Source organism: Marmota monax, unplaced genomic scaffold (assembly GCF_021218885.2).
Source record: "Marmota monax isolate L192 unplaced genomic scaffold, Marmota_monax_Labrador192_F-V1.1 WCK01_AAM20220418_F8-fsc00042, whole genome shotgun sequence".
In the NCBI taxonomy this organism is placed as follows: domain Eukaryota; kingdom Metazoa; phylum Chordata; class Mammalia; order Rodentia; family Sciuridae; genus Marmota; species Marmota monax.
In genome coordinates, this window is record NW_026693008.1 from 7,333,102 (window position 1) to 7,345,529 (window position 12,428).

Genomic DNA, 12,428 nt, shown 5'->3' on the forward strand with positions numbered 1-12,428 from the left:
CTCCTAGGCATCCAATAGCTTTAGTCCTATGTTTTTTTTTTATTAATTCTGAGATTTTGATTAAGGACATCTTGAGCTAGCCCACTTGAATGAATAAATAAAAATACTTGGGATCTCCTTAAATCTTTTAGTGGCAAACAAATTTAAAAGAATGCAGATTTACATGTTGCATTCTCTGCAAGATGGAAAAAGGATAGTTCCTTAGGCTGATGAGTCTGATTTACGGCCAAGTCCACGTTAAAAGGCACATATTCTCCCATGGAAGAAAACATTTCCCCTTAGCACACAACAACAAGTTTGTGTATTAATAACCCAGGCACATGGTACTTGTTACCCATTTCAAAGTGCACACACTTAGCTATTACTTAACAGTTACTTATTGATCACTGGGTAAGAAGTAAAAGCAGATGCCTTATCTAAATTACCTCTGATCCACTGATTTAAGAGGTGCTAAAGATAAATTCAGGCAAAAGTGTGCATGAAATTAGCAAAACACAATAAGCTATAATCCTTGAATGTTCAACTGAAATCTCTTAAGATGGAAAAAAAAATCACAGATTGACTGATATGCTTTACATCCTATCAGGAGAAGAATTGAAATACCATACTACAACAGAACTGGATATTGGTTTGGAAAAAAGAAATCAGAGGCTTATTTTCTGTTTCTGACTCAAATGTACCACGTAGAACACGGACAGTAACGACCAACATTTGGGTGGCTATGTGAAATTTATAAAGGGAGGAAACCAAAGCCTCTCACATGGTCGAACAAGTTTGGAGGCCGGCAGAGGAACTCCAAGCCTGCTGACTCTCCTGCTCTAGTGGACGTGTGATTCCATAGAAAGGAAGAGAGCATGTGTGAGAAGGGGCTGTGTATTTCTGAAGCTTTTTTAAACTACAAAATTCTGCACACCATCAAAATGTGCATCCATATGTGTAATGGTTTGACTATGAGGTGTCCCCCAAAAGCTCATATCTGAGACAATGCAAGAACCTTGAGGGATGAAATGATTGGGTTATGGGAGTTAAAATCCAATCAGTGGATTAGTCCTCTGATATGGGTAATAATTGTAGGCTGGTAAGGTATAGCTGGAGGAGGTGGGTCACTGGGAGGGACATGACTTTGCTGTTTATATTTTGTCCCTGGTGAGTGGTGCCTCCCCCTCCCCTCCTCTCCCCACTTCCTGAGCCACTTCTCTCTGCCACGCTCTTCTGCCATGATACTCTGCCTCACCTTGAACCCAGAGCAATGGACCAAGACCTCTGAAAGAGTGAGCCCCAAATAAACTCTTCCTCCTCTAATTGTTCTTGTCAGGTCTTTCGGTCGCAGCGGTGAAAACCTGACTAAAAACAATAAGGAATTTAATAAGTAAATTTCATGATTCTCTAAAATAGATATACTAAGGAATGATTTTGAAAAAATTTCACAGAGGAATGGTTTGGATATGGGGAAGTGCCTACAAATTATTAGATTTTTAAAATTAAGTTATGTTCTATAGGATACCCTTTCATTTAAAAAAATGAATTAGGCATACAATATCAAGAATACTGAAGTCCTTCATTCTTTCATTCATAACCACAAATTTTTCCTTGGTTGATGTTCATAATTCATGACCTTGGGGAAAACAGAGTACAAAAAGCAGCTCCCTCCTTTATGAAACTTATATTTTAGTCACAGGCTCTAGAAAATAAGCAAATGAGTATGTAAATATAAAGTACCTGACAGGGTGATAGGCAGCAGGGTGAGAGGAGTAGAAATTGCTGGGAGGAATTCCCCTGCTTAAAAAGAGCCTTCAGTGTTAACAGAGCTGAGGGAAGTGAGGGGCTGAGCCACTGATGATTGGCAGAAGGTGTGTTTGGCATAGGAAGCACCAAATGGCAAAGGGTTTGATGAGCAAGCGAGTTTGGCACATTCCTGAGACAGCGAAGAGGCCCAAGTGACCAGAGCAGAGAGAGCAAAAGGAAGTGACAGAAGACATCAAAGTAAGGTCCAATCATGGCAGTCCATGTGAATCATGGCATAATCTCTCAGGTTTTCCTGGAGTGAGGTGAGCAGCCATTGGACACAGGGTGTGATCCGTTTTAAGATTAAGAGTCACTCTGACTTCTACTTCAAGAATGTGCTAGAAAAGGGCAGAGAACCTTGCCTCCATCCCTTCAGGCTACTATAACAAAACATCACAGATGGGTGGCTTAGAGACAACAGGAATTCACTTCTCATAATCCAGAAGCTTGGATGTCCCAGATCAAAGTGGTGGCAGATTTGGCATCTGGTGAAGGCCCACTTCCTCCGTCACCTGTCTTCTCGGTCTAATGGCACCTGGCAGAAGTGGCCAGGGGTTTCTCTGGGGTATCATTCACAAGGGCACTAATCTCATTTGTGGGTTTTAACCCTCATGACCTAATCATCTCCCACAGGCTTTAACTCCAAGTAAAATCATTTTGTGGTTGAGGATTTCAGCGTATGAATTTTAGGGAGAGATTAACATTCAGATCATATTAGGGATAAAAGAAATAAAAAGTTGGAATTTACCTGCCGACAACCCAGTTGACAGTGACCACAATTTGGGCCAAGATGGTGGTGGTAGGAGGGCGAGAAGGGTCAGATTCTGGGCATGTTTGGAAGGTGGATCTGATGTATTTAAGATGTGGAGGGTAAGAGAAAGGAGTCCAGGGTGACTGCAAGGTTTGAGGAGACACTTGCCCCAGATGAAAGAACTTGGAAGAGGACTGAGGACTGACCCCTGGATATGACGCCCCGGGTGGCATGGCGGAGAAGACACTGTCACTGGAGAAGACTGAAAAGAGAATGGGAGGAGAGCTGCAGACCTTCAGTGTAGACAACACTTCTGAGGCGTTTCCTTAGGAGGAGGTAGGAAAAGGGTGGGGTGAGATGTGTCCTGGAGTGAGTCATGTCCATCAAAATGGTAAGAGCGATTGGTTTTAGCTTCCAGGAGCTCAGGTAAGTCTATCTCCTCCCTTTGGCCCCTTTCCTACCCCAGGTACTGAAAAATTCCAACTCCTGAAAACTATGACTTCTTGATGTATAGGAGATTGAACTTTAAAATAAATCAAATAAAATCAAATAATAAATAAATAAATAAGCCAAATAAATTTTAAAAAGAAAGAAAAGAGAAAAACTAGTTCAGAAGGAAGATGGAGAGAAAATACTGTATCTATAATCTTCTCATTCACTCATTTTCCCCACCCATCTTCTCACATTCTCTCCTGTTCTCTCCTCTTCAATATATATTTTTTTTCCATCAAGTGAATAACAACAACAACAACAACAAAAATTCAATTACCCCTTTTGAAAGCTTGGGTGTGTCTTGTAAAGCTCATAAAAAGTTAAAACCTACGTGATGTAAGATAAACCGGAGAGAATCTTCTTGATGAAAACTATTTCCTACTTTGCCTATTATTTTATTATTTCTACCTATAAAGTCAGGGTTAGACAGTATTTCTCGAATTAATTCTCTATAAGAAAGTATAATTGTTTTTTCAAATTAAAAGTAGTCCCCTTTAAAAAAAAGAAAGAATATTTTGGATCACGAGAAGAACCATTTTCTATCCCATGTGAATTCAGAAAATTCACATTTTCTACCTGTGGATTCAGAGTCTGTATTGGGAACAAGTAGTAATACCTTCATTGTCTTGGGCAAATTGGAAAAGAAGAGAAGTGAAATAAGCAAATATTCAAGACAGTGCAAGGCAAACTATACCAGAGCATCTTTTATAAAGGAAACACTGCCACTGTTTGAAAGGGAAAAGAAGGGAGAATTCAGTCCTCGCCCCACAGATGATATAGCATTGCTGCTTTGGGTTCAGAGGACAAGGATCCCCAGTGGTCAGCACCATATTTTTCATTTCTTAATAATTCCATGTTCAGGGAAGCCACATTCTCTCTCCTATTAAATAAATGCTTAATTTGGATTTTATTCGCTTTATAGCTTGTTTGCATTTAATTGGTAAATTTGTTTTAGTTATATTGTTGCATAAGAGCTATACACGTGGATTTTATAAGCAGTTTAACATTTATATGTATTTATGTAACAATTTAATAAACGTAAGTCAAATTGAGGGTGTCTATAAAATTTTATTCCTTGAAAAAGCAGTCTATGGCTTAGGTTCAAGAAACACTGAGTTAAAAAGTATCTACCTTAAATACCACTTGTAGTAGGCTGAAATATCCATCCCCAAACACACACACCAAATATCCATATCCTAATTGCAGGAATTCATGCATATGTTACCTTCTACTTATAGTTAAAAGGACTAGACAGGGGCTGGGGTGGTGGCTCAGTGGTGGAGCACTTGCCTGGCATGTGTGAAGCACTGGGTTCGATCCTCAGCACCACATATAAATAAATAAATAAATGGACTCGGCCGATATGATTTAAGGATAGTATGACAAGACCCCATCCTGGGATATCCAGGTTGCCCTGATATAAGATCCAGTTGCCATCATTAAGGTCCTCATAAGTGGTGAGGGCAGAAGCCAGAGGGTGGATTATCCAAAGGAAGGGGTTACAAATTGACGGACACAGGCAGCCTTTAGGAAATCCAGGAAATAGATTTTTCCCCCTGAAGCCTCCAGAAGGCACACCAGCACGTTGGTTTTGGATTTCTGACCTCCAGAATTCTAAAAGAATAAATCCACATTGTTATTAACCACAAAACGTGTGGAAATTTGTTACAGCAGCTATGAGACACTAATACACTACTCAATCCATTTGTGCAGAATGATCTTAAGATCCATGCGTCTTGTTGCATTACCCAGGAAGTAGGCCCATTGCCATTTGTGATCACGGACCAGACTTCTGCATCATGATCATGAACAAAATTGTGAGGTGTCAGTGGAGGAAATAGCAAGGAATGCAGAACCCCAGAGGTGGCCGGAGGGGGATCCACTGCTAAGAATGGGAAGGGTGCAAGCACATGTTTTTTCATAAGCAAGTGTGTTTTGGCAGGGAAGGAAAGGAAGCTGAGGGCCACAGAACAAAGGAGAACGCAGGTAGATTGGGAAGAACCACATGAGAGATGCCAACTGTGTGGCCATCTTTGCCGCTTCATTTAGGGCCTGAACTTCCCTCTGGATCTCTGTGTCCCCTCTCAAACTTCTTTTCCCACATTTCCGTTTGCTGGGTAAGGAAGACTTCCTCCAGGTCTGCCCTGGGGAACCAGGCAGATTCTGACAGCTCTTAAGAATTAAGGCAAATCCCCCAAAGCCTGAAACCTCTTTCTCTGTAGTAGATCCTGGCTCTCTGGCAGGGACAAGGGCACTGAGAGGAACAGCAAAAACCTTCCACTTCCTAGTCATGGCTGAGAAACAGGAGAAAGAAGTCAGGTCAAGAGCCAAGTAGACGCTGAGAAAATGAAGCTGAAAGGTGATTAAAAAAAACTGAATATCAAGTGCCACCACTTTGTTATTTTATTCCCCAAGGAACTAGGAAAAGTGATTAGACCTTCTGGGTCTCCTAGGACACAAGCAGAAACCAAAGAAGATGTCATAGTGGCTGAGAGGAGGACAGCAACTGAGGAAAGAGGATTTATTAAGGTAAGCTAAATGGTGTTAGAGAAGAAGTGATGGTATATCTTGCTGTCCTCCAATTCTCTTCTCCAGACTCTTGTCATTCTTCACAGCTTCCAGGACCTTCTTTTCCCTACCTACCCTGAAAGGGAGTGTGATTACACTGTCTGCAATTTTTGGTCTTCTGATTGTCTTAGGGTTAATCCTTTCCTGAGCAGGAAATCAGGCCAAGGCACCGCACACCCCGTGGCTCCCTGTTCAGGGAAGCACATCCCAGCTCTGGGTTGGAATGAACATGGAGCTCATCATATTCCACGCTGTCACTCAACACTTTCCCATGCCACCTCACTTAGGTTTCTGTGGAAGGAACATTAGAGCACCCTGAAGTGCTGCTTTATGTGGGCTAACACTTCATAACCACAGAATAGTTTATTACCTAAGGAGGCAAAGACTCAATTTCTGTTCCAGAGTTTCAAGCCATCTCACATCAGGAACACGTTTTGAGTGATGAAATAGCCAGTGACGTCATAACTGTGCTGTTACAACAGAAGACTCAGGATGCAAATTCTACTCATGCAATTCTGGCTCCATTCTAAATATGCCTTAAATCTGGAGAAATATTTGTTACCTGCAATTCAGATTGAGCATTAATCTCCAGGATGCATATAGAACTCAAAAAACTTAACACCAAAATAATAATAATAATAATATAAAATAACCCAATCAATAAATGGGCAAAGGAACTGATAAGACTTCACAAAAGAATAAATACAGATGGTCAACAAATATATGAAAAAAAAGTTCAACTTTTCTAGCAATTAGAGAAATGCAAATTAAAACTACACTGAGATTCCATCTCACTCCTGTCAGAATGGCAACAATCAAGAATACGAGTATCTGTAAAGGTTAATGTTTATGAGGATGTAGGGGGAAAGATACACTCATACATTATTGCTGGTGGGAATGCAAATTGGTGCAGAAAGCAGTATGGAGATTTCTCAGGAAACTTGGAATGGAATGGACCCAGTTATCCATCTCCTTGGTTTATACCCACAGGACTTAAAATCAGCATACTACAGGGACACAGCCACATCAATGTTTATAGCAGCTTAATTCACAATAGCTAAGCTATGGAACCAACCTAGGTGCCCTTCGGTTGAATAATGCTTAAAGAAATGTGGTCTATATACACAATGGAATATTCCTCAGCCTTAAAAAATAATGAAATTACGGCATTTGCTGGTAAATGAATGGAACAGGAGACTATCATGCTAACTGAAAAAAGCCGATCTCCCCAAACCAAAGGCCAAATATTCTCTCTGATCTGCAGATGCTAACACACAATAGGGAGAATTTTTTGAAAGAAGAGAAGTTCATAGGATTAGAGAAAGGGGGATGAATGGAAGGGAAGGGGATGGGAATAGGAAAGACAGTGGAATAAATGGGACATAACTTTCTTACATTCAGTGAAGCTCCACATCATGTCCAACCACAAGAATGAGAAGTTAGACTCCATGTATGTATAATGTCAAAATACACTCTACTGTCACGGATATCTAAAACGAACAAATAAAAAATATTTCTCAGGGGGCTGGGATTGTGACTCAGCAGTAGAGCACTCGCCTAGCACGGGTGGGACCCGGGTTTGATCCTTAGCACCACATAAAAATAAAGGCATTGTGTTGTGTCCATCTACACCTAAAAAATAAATATTAAAAAAAATATTTCTCAGGCCAAAAAAAAAAAAAAAAACAAGATACCTTTAAAATATGTTATCTTGCTTTTTAAAACAAGTACTTAAAGTGGTCATAATTATAATTATCATCATGAGGATCTATTTTCCCATTCCAAAAGCAAATATGTTAAATTTTAGCTACTTCAGAATCCATGATAAATTTGAATTGTACTAGAGCAGCATCCAGGTTATAAAATCCATATGAAGATAAAGGTTGCAAAGAAGATCATATAAGTAGAATTGGAACATACTTAAGAAAAGTGACTTTCCTGTAGAATATTAGCTTTCATTTGAATGCTAGTTACAAAATATGCCTCATCCTCTTGAAAAAACAAATCCAGTCTCACAAAACCATAGAGCATTCAAAGTGGAAGGGGCCTAGAGCTATTTTTAAATTGGTTACCATAAGTAAGTCTCCTCCACAGTGACTCCAATGATTACCCAGCCCTTTCCTGCACACCAGTATAGGAATGCATATGCTCTCATCTTCTTTTGAGGGGAGGGTACTGGGGATTGAACTCAGGGACACTCGACCACTGAGCCACATCCCCAGCTCTTTTTTTATATTTTATTTAGAGACAAGGTCTTGCTGAGTTGCTTAGGGCCTCGCTAAGTTGCTGAGACTGGTTTTGAACTCGCCATCCTCCTGCCTCAGCCTCTCGAGTGCCTGGAATTACTCACTCATCTTTTACAGCTTTTTCCCTCAATTTGGGCAACCACCTACCTGATGTCCCTTCTCTGCACCCTTGAGTGGTACCACTGCCCATGACTGTAAAGTTATGCAGAATAAGCTGACTCCTTCTTCCCCAAGTCAGTTCTCCCTTACATGAGGTTTGGTTATAACCTCATCATGCTTATTCCTCTACTTTAGTTGTACTCCAGTTTTCTACTGTCCCTTCTGCAGAACAATAACCACAATTCAGCTTGGTACTACAGTTGTGGCTTGGCTCCCTACTTGGGACCCTGGTTGAGCACTAGAATTTCTATAAAAATGAGATACGGCCAGGCAATATGGCACACACCTGTAATCCCAGCAGCTCAGGAGGCTAAGGCAGGGCGATGGCCAAGTTGGGGGCCAGCCTCAGCAAATTAGTGAGGCCCTAAGCAATTTAGCAAGACCCTATCTCAAAATAAAAATAAAAAGGGCTAGGGATGTGGCTCAGTGTTTAAGTGCCCCTAAGAATTGATACAACCCCTAGTACCAGAGAAAAAGAGAGAGAGAGAGAGAGAGAGAGAGAGAGAGAGAGAGAGAGAAATTGGGTTTATTATAGGAGTCTAATGACTTGCCATTGTGAATGACCTATCATTAATGAGCCCAAATTTTGAGGGGTTTTCTGTTTGTTTTGTTTTCTTCTGTTGCTCTCTCAAGGGTCCAAATTATCTTTTACGTCCTTATGAGCTATAAAAGTCAAAACAAACTTAAGTTTGCCTAAGAATCACTGCCAGGAATAAAAAAACAAAAAGTCAAACATGATTAGGTGTCATGTGGCTCTGTCTTAAATGACAGAAAAACAAGCTGTAAAAGTCTCCTAACTTTACAAAATCCCTTTTAAGAACTTTCCCAACTAGAAACTGAAAGTGAGGTGTTGAGAGCCACAGCAGAAAGGGGCCCCAGCAAACTTCCAGCTGCCAGCTGATGATTGGCTCACATCGGCCCCAGCAACTTCTAGCTGCCAACTGATTGGCTCCTCTGTGGTGATGCTCATTGGGCTGTTTCCCCCGCCCTTTCAGACCACGGAGCTGCTCATTGGGGGAGTTTTTTGGCTCCGCCCACACGACCCAGCCAATCGGCCTCAAGAGCAGGAGGAGGGGGGGAGGTTGAGAGGCTTGTGGGAAGCCGGTGGTGGCAGTTGGGCTCTGAGGGTTTTTCCTGAAATGCTGTGTGGTGTGGTGTGTGTGTTCTAAAAATAAAGTTCGTTTCTTTTGACAAGTGGCTCCTGAATTGTGCCCAGCCAGACTGCGGCAGTGAGGGATATTCTTGCAATTGGAGTTAAGAAAAGATGATTCTGACGCTCCTAGTTTTGAAACAAAACCCTAAAGATACTAGTAAAATATTTGCTGGGACAGGTCTCAAAATTATTGCTTTAAAACGGTTGTCTTTAACCTCTTGGGATTTAGTCGGAGAAGCAGTGGGTATTAAAGGTGGATTGTCAAAGGAGGGAGGAATGAGGACCCACAGGACCATGGGACAGGTTAGAGGCTGAGTTAGCACCCATCCCTGAGGGCTTGGCAGGTGCCTGTGGCTGAGAGTGAACGGTTCACCCTACTCTCATACCACATTGTTATAATGAAACAAAAGACAATTTACCCTTTGGAAATTGGGCGTCTGAGTTTCACACCTTCTCATTCAGGCATTCTGTGCTTGGCCATCAACCACCACTGATTGAGAAAGAAAAACTCAGAGATTTCAATTACTGTTAATGTTGCCTGAGTGTTTTCCCTGTCACAGTCTAGGGCTTCCACTTTTTAATAAGTTTCCCGTAATTATTACAAGTTTTTGGTCTAATTCCAGCTGAGGATTTAATGGGAATCATTCTGACAAGATATAGGAGATTGTCCCAATAGATGCTCATTTGGAAATGGGCCACTTGCAATTTCAAGTGTGCAGAGCTGTGCAAGATTAAAAGTCCTGGCAGTATAATTTCCACCTTGTGTCCCAGGCTCTGTGGATTTGTAGCTCATCCAGGCTGTCCATCTGGGGAGCAAACAGCATGTACTCCTTGATGAGAAACTCTGGCCAACCGACCAGCTGTGCAAAAAAATAGATTACTCTTGTCATTTTTTTCTGCTAGGTAATTTTCGGGGAGTAAAAAAAAATATATAATTTCTTAGAAGGTGTGCAGTTAAAAGCAAATCCTAGGGATGCATCTGATCTATATGTAAAACTTCACTACACTTCTATTTGTTAAATTTAATTTTTCAACAAGAAGCTGGCTGGGATAATATTTCCAGAATTGGAGGAAATGGAGAGGTGGGTTTCTGGTATGTGCACACTAAGCAAGCACAGGATGAGGGTGCAGAGGAGAAAGAACATAGAGCACAGGAGGGCTCCTCTGGCAGGCTGAGCTGAGCACTGTGGCTCTCCCTTCAGGTAAAGGGGACATTATGATGGAATTAAGTAACTGCTGGGAAAATAGATCTTCCCACTGTCCCTAGGAAGCTAAAATAGTAAACGTATCTTTTTTTAAGCCTCTGACATATAACTTCATCCCTGTGACATTTCAGAAGGTCATCCTAGATAAATAATCATGTAATTACAGATCAATCCAGCTGAAAACAGAGAGGGATGGTTAGGAAGCCTGAACCGTGATGTAATGCGTAAAATCTGCAGGTGCCATGTCTTGACCACGCATGCGTTTTCAGCAAGCCAAAGGGGATGGAAAGAATGTGTCAAGTAAATCAAGCCATTCCGTTTGCATCCAGTGGAGAGTTAAAGATATGATTTGAAATGAAAGAATTTGCAATAGTTCTGCACAGTGCATCACAAAATATGTAGACACTAATGAGTGCCATGCAGGAAATTCCTGTCCAGAATTTAGGGGTTACGAGTATTGTGTCTCATACAATCTATTGCCCTGACCCATAAATTATTCTTTAAAAATTAACTTTCAATAAACTTTTATCATTGTTTACCAATTGATACATTGTTAGATATTACTCTCTTGACATTGGCTGTGGTTGACTATATATTCATATATGAGGGTATACGTAGGTATACATAAAAATACAATATGGTGAACACGGATACCAAAGGGCTTACATCAAGAATACATAAGGACCCTACAATTTGATAAAAGATCAACAGCAAAAAAATATATAATAGGCAAATATTAGAACAGAATCTCCACAAAAGAAGACACGTTAATAGGTAATAAGCACTCATGTTCAATACCACGAGTTATCCAGGAGATGCAGATTAAAAACACGATGAGATAGCACTTCTTGTCTGTTAGAATGACTACATTTTTTTGTTTATCTTTTTAATTTGTTCTAATTAGTTATACACAACAGTAGAATGCATTTGGACACATCATACATAAATGGAGTATAACTTCTCATTCTTTTGGTTGTACATGATGTAGAGTTACAATAGTCATGTAATCATATATGCACCTAAGGTAATAATGTCTGATTCATTCTACTATCCTTTCTTCCAGTGTACCCCCCACTCCCTTCACTCCTCTCTGCCTCAACCAAAGTACCTCTGTTTTTCCCTAGCTGCCCCCACTTACTGTGAATTAGCATCTACATGTCAGAGAAAACATTCAGACTTTGTTTCTGTGGAATTGGCTTATTTCGCTTAGCATAATATTCCCCAGCTCCATCCATTTATCTGCAAATGCCATAATATCATTCTTCTTTAAGGCTGAGTAGTTTTCCAATTGTGTATACATACCACATTTTCTTTATCTGTTGAAGGGTGCACAGCTTGGCTCCATAGCTTAGCTATTGTGACTTAAGCTGCTATAAACATTTATGTGACTGCGTTACTGTCGTATGCTGATTTTAAATATAAACTGGGAATAAACTGAGGAGTGGGATAGCTGGGTCAAATAGAGGTTGCATAGAATGACTATAATTTTTTATAATTCTAAATTTAAATTTATTTTAACTGACACATAACAATATAAAATTTATACATCATGTGGGATGTAGGATAACTAAAGTTTGAAAGTGAACCAATACTAAGTGTGGGTGGGGACATGGAGCAATAGGAAGTCTCCCAAAATTGCCAGTGGGAATATAAATGTTGCCATCACCTGGTGGTGGCACACGCCTGTCATCCCAGGGGCTCAGGAGGCTGAGGCAAGAGGATCATGCATTCAAACACAGCCTCAGCAGTGAGTCCCTAAGAAACTCAGTGAGAACCTGTCTCTAAATAAAATGTAAAAAAGGGCTGGGGATGTGGCTCAGTGGTTAAGTGACCCTGAGTTCAATCCCAGGTACCAATTTAATTAATTAATTAACTAATAAAATCAAATGCTTCAACCACTTTGGAAAGCACTTTGGTAGTTTCTTACAATGTTAAATATTCTCTTACTGTATTATCCAGCCATTCCATTATTCCTAGGTATTTAACCAAGAAAAATGAAAATATACCTAAAGACTTACATATGAATGCTCATGACAACTTTACTCATAACCGTCAAAGCCTGAAAACTA